At 30.1% G+C, this 16,293-nt stretch overlaps 2 long non-coding RNA genes across 10 annotated transcripts; one reads left to right on the top strand and one right to left on the bottom strand.

The window, feature by feature from the left end:
• Positions 1–777: 777 nt before the first annotated feature.
• LOC141454889 (uncharacterized) lies at positions 778–3,363 on the top strand. Its single transcript, XR_012459019.1, has 3 exons — positions 778–1,388; positions 2,537–2,643; positions 3,106–3,363. It is a non-coding gene; the product is annotated as an uncharacterized lncRNA (long non-coding RNA).
• On the bottom strand, positions 3,075–14,950 carry LOC141454884 (uncharacterized). Of its 9 annotated transcripts, none has more exons than XR_012459006.1 (10): positions 14,645–14,950; positions 14,160–14,528; positions 13,943–14,074; positions 12,976–13,121; positions 8,816–12,028; positions 7,953–8,106; positions 7,445–7,568; positions 4,899–6,309; positions 4,312–4,603; positions 3,075–3,212 (listed from the first exon to the last, which is right to left on the bottom strand). It is a non-coding gene; the product is annotated as an uncharacterized lncRNA (long non-coding RNA). The 9 variants fall into 9 exon arrangements; XR_012459011.1 differs by lacking the exon at positions 14,160–14,528 and having other exon boundaries at positions 4,899–5,020; positions 6,115–6,309; positions 14,645–14,946; XR_012459007.1 differs by lacking the exon at positions 14,160–14,528 and having other exon boundaries at positions 4,899–5,020; positions 5,982–6,309; positions 14,645–14,946.
• Between the last annotated feature and the right edge of the window lie 1,343 nt (positions 14,951–16,293).

Consider the following 16,293-nt stretch of genomic DNA (forward strand, 5'->3'; position numbering starts at 1 on the left):
AGTTCACAATTATTCCGCTAGATGGTAATCTTTTTACTATTTTGAAGCAAGCTTTTTAATCTACGAGTAAGCTCTTACCGTTTATTTGATTTACTAGTTTGATTAAATCTCCCTAAAGGTTAAAAAAAAAATTACAAGACGTTCATTTCATTTCCCTCTTTTTTTTTTAAATTTAAAAACATTTTATCTCGAACATTAACATTTAATCCTTTTAACAGGTTTTGTTTTTTAATTATTATTTTCGTCCTATATGACTATTAATTTGTCTTGTAAGAATACTGAAATTTCGTCGTCCCGTAACTATTAATGAGAGCACTTATGGACTTGACATGTTGAACCACCTACAATTAATAAAAAGTTGCTGAAAGTACTTAGGATGAAACAATTTCATTATTCAGACTTTCAAGTTTTTCCTACATAAATCATATCATGGGATTTTTTTTATATTTATCGTGTGGAGCCCAAAACTCAGAATTTTTTCCTTGTTTGACAGAAGTTTTAGGATTTAATCAATGTTCCTTGGTCACTTTCGTTTCCTTTCATATCAAGCTAAAGTTTTAGTAATAATTTTTCTTTAATACGTATATATGATATATGTATATTCTCTATTAATCTGTTGAGTGTATTTAGGCGCCAAGCTGGAAACCTCAATTTTTATTTATTTTCATTTTTATGTACATATGTATTTTAAATAAATTAATTATTATCTTATCCTTCATACCAAGTAATATATATCTAAAAGAATTTGAATTGAGAAGGCAGTGGAGATTATAGTAACCTTACTATAACCTTCTTATGAGAGTTTAGTTGCTGTTCAAAGATTACTATGTACGCATGTTCCTTAAGCAAGAAGTACTTGCTACGGATAATGTTTATTTACTTTTATCAGTGGTAATATGTAATTAATTAACCAATCTTTTCTTTTAATTAATGTGAATAAAACGGGTTACTATTATCTGTTAAATTTTCTAATTATCAATCAACTTTATTACTAAGGTTTGCATAGTATTTATTAATTGCCTGCACTTGTCTCATCTGCTCCGATTTCCGTTTAAATGTTTAGGTCACCACAAAGCATAGCTTGTTACGAATAAAAGTTTGATCATAAAATCATTTCGCTATATGAAAGAAAGAACCTTCGGAGCAGTTAATACGTTTTTACAGTTGTTCCTTCTTAAAGAAAATAACATAACGCTAAGATTTGATCTTTCTTTGTTTTAATGATTACGGGTGCAACCCATAATTCGTTTTGAGTTGATTTCAATCAACTCAAACAAGCTTTTATGTGGAAGTTGGAAAATGTTAGATGGATCTCACCGTTTCTATTCTGGAGAGTGAAGAAGTCAAGGAAATCTACCTACCATTTGACCTTTGGAAATGATCTTCAGGTAAGCTTATCCATCATTTAGCACGTTTAAAGTATTAATTCATAAACTAACACTTTGTTTATGATGATTAATGTTTCCCTTTGAATCGGAATAAGTAATATTTCCACTTTCGTAGAAGATAGGTTAAGATCAATTTACATATACAACGTTAAATATGCATGTGAGTGCTGTACCATGTTTAATCAAATGAAACTTTTTCAGTTAATTTAAATATTTTTCCAATATTATTAACTCTTTTTGAATTTTTTTTTTGGCATAAAAGTTTTCTTTAATGGAATAAGTCTAATTGTATTCAAACGTTGTTTATAAAAATGTTATTTAATTTTTTAGACAACTAAACCTAATTAACAGTAAGGTAAAGTTATTTTACGAATAAAAACTTCGTACTTTTAGAGTATATTTAATTGAATTTTGAATTGATTTAAATCTGTATATTTTTCGCATTTATGCTCTCCAGAGTGTTTATTCATGTTAGTTCTTTACTTCTATTCATCAGCAATACAGTCTGCTATTTCTACAACAATATTTCTTATATTGTGGTAACACTTGTAATAATGGTAGAGCCAGTGCTTGAACTGTCATTTTTTATTCCTTGCAGTTGATTGTTTAACAGTGTAACATCCTGTTGAACCATTTTCATTTATTTTACTTCTTAAACTTCTATTTTAGAAATTTTGCTGTAAGGTGGTATTAACTTTGTAGGTACATAAATAAAAGGCAGCTATTTTTAAATGCAAAAGCAATTTATTTACTCTTGTATCATTTGTACACAAAACATATAACTTTTAGGCTAAATTTTCACAACAGTTAGATAAAGTACGTGGCAAATTTTCAACTTAACAATAATAATACATTTTTTAAAATATTTTATTTGACTATTACATGATAGCGGTAGTAGGTACATTGATTTCTTATGTTATTTATTCTTTAATCTTAATAAAAGTTAACGTCTTAAACCAAAATAAATTTTTCTTTAATAAATTATTTTAATCTATACATCAATGTTTTAATTCAATTACAATCTTCTTAATTTAATTTTTATAATATACATAAATTGTTATACATTTTTTTCTGTAGCTTCTTAATGCTAGGTAAAACTCAGTAAACCTTTAAATTATTTTAATTACATAAATAATGTTGATTTTCAGAAAGACTACTGTTGATACCAGAGCACTGCCTGCAAAACTGTCCAGTATGAATATATCAACAAACATGGTAAAATGGCAAAACATTGGTTAGGAATCTATGAAAAAAAGTAAGTAGTTATTGTACTTAATGCATATTTTTATCAAAATTAAAAAATGGCATGTTTTAGTTAATTTTGCATGTTAATTTTTTAGGGTTCATCATTGGCCTTAGTCGTGATTAGCTTATAATTCATTTTCATAGAAATAATTCCATAATAATGTTCGTAGATTATGTGTGTTATTTTATTTTTCCAATCAAATTAATTTTATTCTAAAGGAATAAGTGTGTTTTATGAAAATTTATTTCATTATCTTTTATTTAATGTGTTAATTTAATTTCATTGAATGAAAAGATTTAGGTTTTTTTTTTTTAAAAAAAGTCAATTCTTTAGGTTAATTACAGACTTCTTTATTTAACTTATATAATCTACATCAACTTGTTACAGATGTTTTTCTCTAGCTGCTTAATGCTAGGTAAAACTCACTAAACATTTTAATTGTTTAAATTACAATAAATGTTGATTTTTCAGAATCAATGCTGGTGATACCCAGAGTACTGGCTGCAAAACTGTTCATCAATGGAAGCCCAAGTGAAAAAGACGTGAAACATCAATCTCAACATTCATTGGTTAGGAATCTATAAAAAAAAAAAGTAAGTGGTTATTGTACGTAATATGCATGTTTTTATAAAAATTAAAAAATTGCATGTTAAAAAAAGTGTAATTTTGTTACTAAAAAAAAAAGTCTTAAAAAATTATTTAATTTGTTTTTCTATTTAATGTGTTAATTAATATGAAAAAGTAAAAATAAAACGTAAAAATTTTATTAATATTTCAAATTAATGAAGAAAATGCGAAAAAATAAAAAAGATAACCTAACAGGAAGGTTACAGGGTCTAGAGAGTGGTAGAAGTAAAAAAGAAAACCTTGAGGGAAGGTTAAAAATGGCCGGCAGAGTCGTGAGAGTGTGCAAGAGCCACTGATCAGCTGGGCGATCTGGTGGGCACTGGAGATCAGGTGAGTTGATTGCCGCCATCTTGCTCTGGGAGGCTATATAACTAAGTTCGTTGGAAGGGCGGGGCAGGGTGGGGAGAACCGTCGAAGCGACAACATCTCCTCACCTCACCTTTATGATTCTTTGGGAGAAGAGGTGATAGAATGTTAGACTAGACTAGATAAGATAGTTTTGTTTGGAGCGACAGAGCGACCTTCCCCCCTGCATCACTCAAGTCGTACTGAAGAAAATTTCTTCTGTTGCCGTATATATAGAGGAAGGTTACAGCACTGTTACCTACTTTCTAACAAACAGCTGATAGGTGGCGCCCTCTGACGGATTTCTTTGGAACTAATATCTTTTTTTCACTTTTAACCTTTTTTAGCACTTCTTTTTGCATTTTATTAATTGAAATATATATTTTTTGTCATATAATTGAATATGTAAAAGAATAGAGATGCAAATAAATATTTTTTTTAAAAAAAATCAAAGGTTTTTTTCATTCTCCTACTAGATAATTTTTTTCTTTATATAAAAGAAAACAATTCAAATAAATTTTAAGATTGCAACATAAACATGCATATTACATATAACTAAATAATAACTTTTTGTTGGCTTTCATTCAGTTTTACAAAAATTAAAACGTTATTTATTCTCACTCAAAGGAAAAGATAATTTATCAAGAAAATACGATTAGTTTATGTTGCAATACTTAGAACGTATAAAATAATAGATAAGACTACCTGAAAAACAATCCCACCCAGGCAGAGAGGTAAGTAGAGATTTCCTTGACTTCTTCATTCTCCAGAATAGGTTTAATGAGAATCTCCTAATATTTTCGCGTGCTGGATGTGAAGCAGGGTCCATAGAGATAATCATTTCCAAATGAAAGCTGAGTATTACTAGGCTGCTACTTGGTGAGGTAGGGTGTGGAGAATAGTTGCTTTCCGACCGTGAAAGCGACATCTCTCTAACCAATGACTTTCTGGGAGGGAGGTGATGAATGTATATATAGGGAGACTACATCACTGCTATCTGGTGGCAAATATTTACGTTTCCTTTTGTATTTCATTAATTTATATACACATTTCTTTAATAGTAAATTATAAAAACTATGTCTATGTAAATTATAGGACGTAAATAAATATATATATTTTAACTTAAAGGTTTTTGTTAATGATAAAACCTAATCCTCTAAATAATAATCATTAAGACAAGAAAGAAAAATCTCGAGTGAAAGTGGTATTAATTAAAAATGCATTCTAATAATATAAACACACTACTAAGGGTATTTAAAACCTAACAATATAACAATGGAATGTTCACTCACCTAGAAATACAGGCCATCATTTTGTTTGAGAGAAAAACTCAAAATGTAGACCTTCGTAATGTAGAAGACGTCAGTGGTAACATGGAAAGGAAGATTGAACCGCAGTATGGATTTTTCACTAGCTAAAATTAACCAATCTAAATTACTTGAGAAAATAGAAAAGAATACATATTTGAAATACAACAGTGAATAGATATCATAGACACAAGCGATTTGAAAAGATAGATATAATGAAAATATAAAAATTTACATGCCCCCACGATCTAGCGGCAGAGTTAGAAACTATGTAACTATTTACAGTTCACAATTATTCCGCTAGATAGTGATCTATGTACCAAGCTTTAAGTTAAATAATCACTAAGACCAGAAAGAAAAATCTCTAATCACATGTAACTTTGTGATCAACACAGCAATGTGGTAATGGCTCTTTTTTCAGGAGGGCTTTACACAACTACCAAATTGTAACGAGGCGACTAGCAAACGTACTTAAGAAATTTCTCATATTAACCATGAAATAAAATTCAAGGTCTAAATAATGAATCTATCTCAGTACCACAATACATCTTTTGATCAATATAATTGAACGTAGTTTAAAGTTACAGCCCCGACATGTACTTTTAAATAAATACTTTTAAGAACCCGGCTTGCTTAATTTACCAGTTACTTGTCTAAAATACATAACTTTTATTTAAATATTAACATTTTTCTAAGAAATTTAATATTCCGAGAAAAAGAGATTTAATTTGGTCAAATAATAGTTTATTAGATTGTAAATACTAGAGGACTACCTAGGTTAATTATTTCTATTCATTTTTTAAATGGAAGATAGTGGAACTGTATTAAATACTTTACAAAATATTAGACTGCTTGAAAAAATTGAATTAGCGTTTTTTATATTATGAATTTTTCTTAACTATTTGTTGCTTTTCCAAATTTTCTTCTGGACAAGAACTCAACAGTTCTTTCATCTTTTTTATTACGAAAGAGATACTGGATCTAACATAATCATGCATTGCCTTTTTAATTACGAAAGAGATATTGGATGTAATATAATCATGCAGATACAATATTTTCATAGTTTACCTTAATCAGTATTGACAATTCACTTAATGGTAGCTGAAGTACAGGATAAATCCATTACAAATAGCCTTTTAAAGCAAGAGACGTCTCTTAATGAACCATCACTAGACTGTATAGAAGAAACTGATAAGCCTACCTGAACAACTAGTTCCACAGACTGAGTGACAGATTTCCTTAACTCCCTTATACTCCGAATAGAATGAATGATAATCGACTTACATTTACCGGCTTCCTGCTGCATGTAATGAAAAGACAATAGAGATAATAACTTCAGATGAAAGATGAACATTAGTGTGCTCAAGCTGGTTGGAAAGGTCCATGGATGAAAGCACTGGATAATGGAAAAGAATATTACATTAATAATTATAATTTAATTTTCATCTAGAGTAAGATTGTAAAAATCGGAGCATTTTCTGCTTAAGAAGCAGTTCTAGTCCGTGGAAACCAATATGAACTATTCAGTTTTCTTTTTATTTCCGATGATTAACTTTTTTCATTAAGATTATCAAATAAATAGCTAATTTGAATCAGTAAAAAGAACCAATAACAATAAGAAGTAGAAGAGAAATAGTAGAGGAGTAGAAAAATAAAATTATAGCTATTAAACCTTAAGGAATATTTAAATTAAATGAACGGCTTGAATAAAGCTACAGCGTTAACATGTACTGTAAAACTAGTTTTTAAGAAGTTTAAACTTTTTTCATTAATAAAACAAAATATATATTAATAAAATATGATTTTATTAGCGATTAGGTTAAACGGTGAAAACAATTATACATAATTAGTGCGAAACTCAAAAATTAAATGTTTTTCAGAATAAAAATGAAACATGTATTATCGTTTTATTTGGCCGAAAATGACAGGAATAAATCCGTATTTTCATTTAACACTTAACATTAAATTAACCTTAAACCGTTTTTGTAAAGAAATTTTAAGATACTCGAATCGAAGATACAGATTAAAAGGAAAAGATTAATAATCAAAATAAATTTTAATTTTTGTGTTAACACTTCATCGCAATAAATAATTGATAAAACTGTATGAAGGACATTTCCACAGGCAAAGTGCTAAGAAGATTTTCTCGACTTCTTTGGTATTAATTACTCTATTAATTAATCACTCAAATTTTACAGTTATTTCATAAACACATAAATAAAATAGTTACTACTTGGTTAGGCCTCTTTGTTGAAAAAAAAAGTCAATTTTACATAATCAGAAAAGTTATTTACTGAATAAGTAAGTCATAAAGACGCAAAATAGGGATGAAACTGACACTTTTATAACAAGATACGTTCAAATGTATTGAAATAGTTTATTTTGAAAGATTTAATTAATAATATGGTAATTAACATATTTGCAGTTACTTACAACCTTTATAAAAATGCATTCTAAGAATATAAACACACTAAAAGGTTTAAGTAAGGGTATTTAAAACCTAACAATATAACAATGGAATGTTCACTCACCTAGAAATATAGGCCATCATTTTGTTTGAGAGAAAAACTCAAAATGAAGATCTTCCTGATGTAGAAGACGTCATAGTGGTAACATGGTATCGAAGATTGAAGCCCAGAACGGATTTTTCGCAAGCTAAAATTAACCAATCTAAATTACTTGAAATAACAGAAAATAGATATTTGAAACACAACAGTGAATAAATAATACCATAGTCGCAAGTGATTTGAGAAGATAGATTAAATGAAATTACAAAAATTGACATGCCCGCACCATCTAGCGGCAGAATTAGAAACTATATAACTATTAATATTTTACAATTATTCCGCTAGATAGTGATCTTTGTACTATTTTGTAGCAAGCTTTTTAATCTACGAGTAAGCTCTTCGTCATAGAACAAAAGTTTTATTTTCTGTTAAACAGAATGTAACTTATGCTATCACGCAATCAGTGAAAGCAGTAGAACTTCAGTACATAATAAAAAAAGTCATAAGAACTAATGAGTAAATATTTTCTTACTTAATTCTCCAAAGGCCAGTCATCTCCGTCATTTCTATTCGCACTCCCTCAAAACTTCGATTTGTCGTTGGACGTTGACGTCGAACCCCATGAGTAGAAGTCCGTTCTCTCCTTTGAACAGGCACGTTTCCTCAACATTAGTTCACGAGAATACCTGGTTCAGAAATGAATATATGGAGGACCAGAATGTTTTGTTAAGAAATACAACCAAACCTTTGTAAAAGAGTAATAGACAGGGAAACTATAAAGACAAATATTTTGTGATTATTTCTGGCAGGAAGGAATCACGTTATGTTACATAGTGAATGTATCAGACGTTAAGACTGAATGATATAGACTAAAAAATAAAGGAAAGTACTCCCTCGTATTTTTTAATTCCTCTTACGAAAATTCTGGCTGACTTCATCACTCTTAGAGAACTTGTTCGAGCAGCTGCAGGCCTATACTATACATATCACAATTTTCGTAACCTTAAATTATAATAAAATTTATTGGAGAACAAACTTTGAAGTATCTGCAGTTCCACACAGGTGAATAATATCGAGATAAAAACGGTAATTGAGTTATTTGAAAAGAAATGAAGGAAAGCGGATTGAAGAAATAAAAAGAATAGGAATTAACCATTTACAGTAGCTGGTTTTTCAATTGACCTACAAACTCGTGATGGAAATTGTTCAAGGAATAAGCACACTGAAATTTCTTGTACGGATATTGTAGAAAGCCGTGGTGCAACTTCACTTTAAGAAGAAAGATAAGCTTCTTAAAGTTGACATTGGTTAAAACATGCCAGAAATTGTAATTTCAGAAAAACCACAATATGCTCCTATTTTAAAAATAAATAAATTTTAAAAAAAGGTATGTACACTAATCTTAGATGAACTCTAACGATAACATATAACTAAAGTTGAACACAACTAAGAGATCGTCGGCCATTAGATAAGGTGAGGTTACCTATTATAACCTGCACTGCCTTCGCTATAACAAAATCTTTTTAGATTATATACATATCTAAGTAAGAATAAAGGTAAGTTAAAAGTGACCAAAAAATATTTAAAATAATGTTTTGAACTCAGAATGACAGGAAAATGCAAAAGTAATTTTAGATTTTTGAGGTGGCCCCCCACTGATATCACAAAATTAAAATTCTTTGCTCTCCACTCACTAACCAACTATTTATCAAGTAAAACTCAAGTATTTTACGTTTTAACTAAGGCACCTCTACATCTGAGGTTATTAGCGCCCACAGCTTTATTAAATGAAATACCGGCCTTCGGACAGTGTTCTCGCATTACAGAGAACACAGTTCATCTCTGGACAGTGAACAGTAAGAAGTTTCTAGTTGAAGAGAAAATCTAAGGGGCAGCAGCTTAGATTCGAACCCGTGATCTTGTATTTGGATTCATTCGATGAATTGGAATCAAGTATTTGCTATTCAGGTAATCCCCTTCCTAATGGTGGTTGTTTTTTTTAATATTGAGACTGAACCCCATGGTGAGTGGACAGATATAATTCAAAATCAATAATTCTTCCCTGTAGATTAAAGTAGACGATACAAACGAGGTTGAATAGGTACAGAAATCTCATAGATGTGACATATTACATTTTTTTTAAATGACCAGTGATACAAATATTTCTAATTAATATTAAATAAATGTGATTGCAATCAAACTATAGCATTGACATATTCTTTTCTTTTTTTTTTGGCGTTTATTTATGCTACAATCAGCGCGTTACGCTATAAGTAACAATTTTTTTTAATATATGATTTAAGGCGCGTCAACATCTAAGGTTATTGGCGCCCGGAGCTTTTTTCAGTGCACTGCCGGCCTCCGGACAGTGTTCTCTCGTTACAGACAACACTGTCCATCACCGGACAGTGAGCTGTAAGAAGCTCCTAGGAAGAGAAAATCTAAGGGTCAGCTGCTGGATTCGAACCCGGGACCTCCGCGTGGGAGTCCAGCATGCTAACCACATAGCTAATCCCTTCCATATAAGTAACAATGATAGAAGCGAATGGATACAAACGGTTTGAGAAGTTACCCGGTAGTAACACTCCAAAACATTAGACTATTAGTCACTCACTTCATTTGAGAAGAAATCACGAGGCCACTGTCTTTTAGGGCGTCTTGTCGAGTTATCAGGAAGTGTTCTTGAAGAAAGATTTTGAGTTAGAGCATTTATATGAGATTGCTGGTTGAAATGAAGTTTTCTGTATCATGTTGTGCGATAAAAGGAATGTTAAGGTCAGTGAGTATAGTCAGGTAGGAGACATAAAATGCGAGCTTTTACAATAGTTAGAAGTAGTTTAGGTTGTGTAGATTGAATTCTTTGGAGATTGGAGCGTTTGGTTGAACCCCATAGCTCTATTCTATACGTCCATAGAGCATATTACATTTAAATAATTTTTTTATATAATTTTAACCTTTTTTAATTATGAAAATTAATTAATTTCTATGAAGACACCTATGATTTTATCGACAATTATATTTCATTTGTCCGGAAAATGGAATATCATTTTTATATTCTTGTAATATTATTTTTCAATAACTTTTATGAAATTATAACTGGAAATGGACAAAAAATAGTTTAAATTGACTGAAAAATGCTACCATGTTATCAACAAGTGACAATTGAGCAAAACAATGTGAACCAATCACACTGTACCACGTACCTTTCACTTTTTCAATCAAATTAAAACTTTCTTTCATAAAGAATCTTTACTCATTCAGATTCAACAGAAATGATTTAATTTATCGAATAAAAAATCAACTAAATCTATGTAAAAAAACATACCTAAATACATCATTTTTTTTTTTTATTTAAGGGTTTTTCTTTATTCTGCTAGTAAATTGTAATTTTTATATAAGTAAAAAATTCACATAATTAATTAGATTGAGACATAAACAAATATTATAACTTTTTAACAAATATAACTTTTGACACCTTTGCTAATTAAATATTGCAATTAGTGATTTCCCTTTTTTAAAATACCAAAAAATTGTTTTTGATTGTTACTAATAATCTCTTCTTTCATCAAATATTAAAATTCATTTAACAAAACTGGTCTTGATTTTGTCTGAAATGATTTTTCTCTTATCTTTAATTAAAGATTATCGCTACATAAGTTATATTTTTTTCTGATGTTTGCAAAAGATATATTATACTTCATCTCATTTGTTTGAAACTTTTAACTTGGAATAACGTCAAAAGTAGTGAAAAGTGCAAAAAGTTGTTGAATTTTCGTGAACTGGCAAAAGTGAATGCCCATGCGATCTAGCGGCGTCTGCTGAAACTAATAAGTTCAACTTACAGTATATCTCATTGGAGCAGTTGCCACTAGATAGCACGGGCATCACTTTCACAAATTGACAATTCTTGGTGGGTACATTTAATAGTGAGAATAGAGACTCTTTCATTTCTTTCTGTTAAGAATTGTACATTAAACTTTTTTTGTTTATTTGGAGGCCATAAATTTCTGACATTTTTTCTCTTAATTGTGCAAAAGAATAGAAATAATGAAATAATGGAGCAACAAATTAACAAACCCTGCGATATTATTTTGAATCCAGTGGCATGAATTTTAGCAAAGACTGCGAAGAATACGCTTTATACATTTCCATAATGTGCATTGATCATTCTCAACCTACATTTAACAAATTAATGAAATATGAATAAAATTGAATTATCATGTTTTTATGAGTATTTGTTATGTAGAGTAAAGAGTTTTATATGAATCCAGGTCGCACTGCAACCTAAGAATATAGTAGATCGCTCTTGATATACTGTCTCCACTTACTAGAAGATATGTAGCCAACTTTCTCTGTAAGCCTAACAGCATAAACAGAGTAAATAAATAAATAAATTTACTAGAAGATATGAAGTATGTAAATCCATCGTTGAAAATGTATAAGAGCCGCAGTGCTGGAAAATATCGTTGATTTTATTCCTCGTAGCTAGCATTTTTATTGCATCTCTGACCAGTTACGAACTTTCATCCAACATCAGAGGTTTCGATTTCATTTACACGCACTACACTGGCTGACTCAGTAATCCAAGATGACAATTTTTTTTCCCCCCTGCAACAAAAATCAAGTACTGTAGAGCACTTCTTAAAAAACACTTAAATAATTTATTAAAAATTAAAAAATACCATTCTCATTCTATAAAATGTCACAAATCATTAGAATCCAACAGATTTTCTAGTGTGCCAAAAGAATATTCAAGATACCAGTCCTAATTAAACCCATCATACTTGAATGAAATGAAATGAAGTTTAAATCTATGTCCTACTTTTTGGACTGTGTACGCATTAAATTTTTACAACAATTGTAAGACGAAAACTATTTTATTATAAGAAAAAAACAATTATTTAGTGTAACATGAGATCAATGAAAACCTTTATATTCCTCTAAGGACATAAAAATATAACATAAAAACATATAACATTCATAACTTAATTTTATAGAAATAACGCATGATAAAAGACCACTCCAACTGAGTCGAAATAAGTAGTAACACTCAAGAAACGAGGAAGACGTAGTTATAGAACAAAGAGTGAACCAAAAGTTAGTTTTTACACTCATAATTTAACTTTAATCGAGTATAATTAATTGGAGTTGACATTGACTGAGCTCTAAATTCAATAAACAAATGCAATACAGTTTCTATTCATATTTCAAAAGAGTAGAGGAGTCGAAAATTTTATCTGATTGCAGCCTACTCAGAGTAAATAGAGTAAAAAAGCTTAGAATAAAGCAGATAACTATAATAATCCAAAGAAAAATGACTTTCAGTATTTCGAGGTAGAAAAAAAAAACTGCATTCCATAAACTCATATTTCTTTAAAAATTATCTACTAACGGCTTTTCTAGGAATTTATCTTCTACTCTAATTCGTACTAGTTAATGATAAACTTATTAATTAAGAATTTATTTATAATGACAAAAGTAAGTGCCAGTTAGAAGTCTTTAAAGCTATAAATTGTGCAAAAACTATTAATTTTCAAAAAGCAGCTTTGGTCTACCTGAGTGGTGTGGCCAAGTCGATTGCGAAGCCATTGTTGGTCGATTAAAGATGACAGGAGCCAATAAGGATACTGAAGAATCCTTTGTCTGGATATACTCGTACACTAAATTATGATTCCTTCGGTTAGCAACTTGGAGACACATGCTTCTCATTAACGTTAGATAGAACAGTAGAATAAAATATTAATCTATTAATATAAATAAGATATTATGTTGATTTAAATACTCTTACCCTCATTTTTACTAGTAACAAATTTCAATGCATTAAACATCTAAGATTTTAATAAGTAGATCGCGACAAATTTTTTGGGAAAAAATAGAAGAGATCCTATAAATACAGAAGTTGGCCAGCCCTGTCCAAAATCATTTAAAATTCCTATTGTCCTGTTTGGAGAAGCATTAGATTGAAACTGCTAATCATCAATGACATGCAAGTAAAGAAGGTTTCAAGAAGAAATTATTGCAAAATGATGATACAGCTGATAACAAACCATGATTTACTGGCATGTTGCACATTCTTAACTATTTAAAGTTTTTACCTATTTATGCGTTTGTTACATGTTCAGAGTCACACATTCATCAGTACTGTGTTGAATAATAATTATTTCCCAGTATATAAATACAATAATTTCTTGTTTTCTGCTTAAAATTTGCAAGCCCCTCCTTATAAAATACAACTCCAGCAGTGAGCCATGGATCAGAAAAAGTGGTAGTCCATAGAAACTAGTAAGAAGCGATAATATTAATGGTGTGAAGGTGTTCCAATTCCAGCTCATTAATCAGCCAATATGGAGTCAATCTGACTCGAAGAGTGGTCCTATATTATCATCACGCAGAGCTTTTTTTTTTCTTTGGTCCTATGCACCATCAAATGCAAAGATTTTGTTTTCGCACAGAAAGAATTGAACCTCATAACATCTGACTGTTTAAAGAAAAGTATCTCACTCTTATACATAAATAACTTACTTTTTAAATTGTTGTTCATTTTTTTTGGTGACTGATTCATAGTTTCAATAGGATGAAAAAATAATTGCCATTTCAGTCGAGTAAAATTTATTTTGCCGAGCTTTCGACCTAGGGACTAGATCATCTTCAGGGCTGTGGAACATATTTACAGTTTGTTAACAATGATTCTATTGAAATGAATATGTATAATAAAACGAAATTTACAAAAATTATTTACCTAATTTACATTTTAAATTGAGTATCATTTAGTTTTAAAAAGAGTTTGACACTTCAACCTCGCATCTATTGTTAAAATTACAAATTGGGGGATTCAAGGCAACCTTTCAACCATGAAATTACTTATGAAAAGATAGAAGGAGACACTCTTAAACCGCTTGGAAATTCGAGAATTAAGAAGGGTACCTCAAACTACCTAAACCATCACGGTTCATACCTGCTTCCCTCAAATCTACCGATAGCCTTGTTCCTTAACTTTAGACATTTCTCAAGCTGCAAATATTGCAGTAAGGCTTTTACTAAAATAATACATCAATACCGTCCTTAGTTCAAAAATTTTAATACTTCCTCTTTTCAATCAATCAGTCATCTAAATAGGAATTATCTCTGGATTAACCAGGAGAATGTCTAAATGTTAGATAATAATATTGGTGTTGGAGCCGTCTTCGAAAGACTCACAAATTTTTAGTGTGAAATGGTACTTACATAAAGCAAGGGTTGTTCTGATAAGTGTACAGAAATACTATTCAATTTTGCCTGAACAGGACGACATACCAATCACATATCTACATCTAAAACAATCAAACGCAATTGAAATCTTCATTAGTGAGACTATAACCATCGAATTACCTGCTTGCAGATGAAAAACTTGTCACTCAATTAAAATTTCAATAACTCAATTATTTATTGTTCCTAAATATACCTAAGTTAATCACAACAAATCAATTTAAAAAATAATACTGTATAAGAAGAAAGTAAACTTAAGATATTGTAAAAGTAAAAGACACTAATTACAGTGAAATGACGTCACATACTTTCTCTTACAATATTCACACTTCTGAAGTTTTTTAATTAAAAAAAAAAACTCTTTTAATACTTTGTAAAACTTCAATCAGCCGTGCGTCCATCATTAACAGCAACAGCAAAATCTTATCTTTCAAAGAGTGTCCTCTTTCCAGATATCTCCTTCGGTAGAAAATTAAAAGCTCAAGTAGGGCTTACTTTGATTAGGTTTTTGAACGCAAACGTTATCCAGCACCTTGGTGGGGCTGTAAACAACCTTGTAAAAAAAAATCCTAACTAGATCCAGGAATCAGGTATGGTCTAAAGGAGATATCCTTTAGAAATAGAGGGCTTTCCTCGAAATAGATGGCTTCATCAAACAAGCCATTCATTCTCTATTATAATCGTCAGAATAACGCAAATTATTGAATAACTTTGATCCCAGTGTAATAAACTAGTGAATAACTTCATCAAAGGTGTAGAGATTTTTTTAAAGCAAAACATATATTTCTTACTCTTTGAATTCTAGTCATAATATTCAATACACATTGCTTACAAGTGTTATTAACAAGAAGTCAAACTTACTTGTCCATTCGATCGAAGTATTTTTGGAAAAGACTTTCAGTTCTAGACTTAATGAATATTAGGTTTAATATACATTGATATCAAACATATACACTTATTAAAAAAAAAATCACTAGACACCCAATGATGAATTGAACTATTAGGTACAACCAAAGTAAGTATAATGACTCAACCGATGCCTAAACATAACTTTTTTATTTAACTTAACAAGTTTTAAGCATTAATTATTGCCTCTGAAAGAAATTAATCTAGAGCTGTTAATTGGCAGTGTAATAATTTGGAAACCACTAAATCGCTAACAATAAAGTTTCCGAACCCCTGTGTAAATACTTTTATATAACTTCTGTACCTTATGGTTTGTTTGTATTATACACTAATACCTTGATGTGAGTATGCTTCACTCATTAATTTGATATTAACAACATTTTGTTAGCCTTCAGTATGGAAGTTTCCTGTCCCACCTGAGAAGCTATTATTAATTTACATAAAAGAGGCAAATCTATTCGCGAAATAGAAAAAAATCTTTGAGAAATCACCAGGGGCGATTCATTACATAATTGCTGAGTACAGAGAACTTGGCACAGTCAACAGCAGACCAGAAAAGTTAAACCGCATCCAAAAGCTAGCAGTTCTCAAGGAAATTCAAAGCAACCCATCAAGAAGTGCTCCAGAAATAGCAGATACTCTTCAACGGGAATATAATGTTTCAGTTACACCCCAAAATATTTCGAAACACTTAAAAAAACATAACTTACATGGTCGTACGC

Source organism: Rhodnius prolixus, unplaced genomic scaffold (genome assembly GCF_049639745.1).
Source record: "Rhodnius prolixus isolate KJV_2025 unplaced genomic scaffold, Rpr scaffold_15, whole genome shotgun sequence".
In the NCBI taxonomy this organism is placed as follows: domain Eukaryota; kingdom Metazoa; phylum Arthropoda; class Insecta; order Hemiptera; family Reduviidae; genus Rhodnius; species Rhodnius prolixus.